The sequence below is a fragment of the Octopus bimaculoides genome, chromosome 2 (assembly GCF_001194135.2).
Source record: "Octopus bimaculoides isolate UCB-OBI-ISO-001 chromosome 2, ASM119413v2, whole genome shotgun sequence".
NCBI classification, from domain to species: domain Eukaryota; kingdom Metazoa; phylum Mollusca; class Cephalopoda; order Octopoda; family Octopodidae; genus Octopus; species Octopus bimaculoides.
This window is the reverse complement of record NC_068982.1, coordinates 188397206-188398079: the sequence shown is the minus strand read 5'-3', so window position 1 is coordinate 188398079 and position 874 is coordinate 188397206. Positions and strand designations below refer to the sequence as shown.

Sequence of the window (874 nt, the reverse complement as noted above, 5' to 3'; positions counted from 1 at the left end):
GTCCAACCCATTCCAGCTCTGGTCAAACTGTCCAACCCATTCCAGCTCTGGTCAAACTGTCCAACCCATTCCAGCTCTGGTCAAACTGTCCAACCCATTCCAGCATGGAAAACAGACATTAAATGATGATGATATACATACATACATTATTGACGGGCTTCTTTCAGTTTCTGTCTACCAAATCCACTCACATGGCTTTAATTGTCTTTGGGCTGTAGTAGAAGACCATGGTGTCACACAAAGGGACTGAACCCAGAACTATGTGATTGGGTAGATCAATAGATCAATCGTTAGATAGGTATATCTATAGATGTGGTTAATAATCTAGAAAACCCAGAAATTGAATTACCATTCTGGCTTCAGACATTTTGTGGTTTCTTTTACATTTTTAAAGAATTCATTTGCTTTCTTTGGCACCATTTATCTTGTGGAATAATGATGACTAGATGACACTCATTACACTCATACAGGGTGGGGTGGTGGTGGTGGTGATGATGATGATGCAGTCTTTCATCTTCATAGTAAAGATTCTTAATTGCTAACTAGCTTCGTCATTTCATGCTTCATTTTATGCCACTCTTAGAGCCATTGTTCCAAGAAGTGTAAGGAATTTTGCTTTTGAAATTCTAGTCATTTCCTGGCGGTCCATTAATCATTGGTACTAGAATTGGAAGGTTACTGGTCAGGAATATTAAAGGATTCTGTGAATGTGTGTTTGTGTGCATGTCTATAAAATTTCTCTAATATTACTGGATTTTGGTAGTTTATGAATCTGTTTACATTAGCTATCAATAGATTTTTGATGATTTTGGTGTGTGTGTGTGTGTGTGTGTGTATAATCATCATCATTTAGCACCTGTTTTCCATGTTGGCA

The 874-nt window shown here is 37.6% G+C and overlaps 1 protein-coding gene across 1 annotated transcript in view; it reads left to right on the top strand.

Moving 5' to 3' along the window:
• Positions 1-874, top strand: part of LOC106873696 (uncharacterized) — a 28897-nt gene that overhangs the window by 23287 nt on the left and 4736 nt on the right. The window lies entirely within an intron of this gene.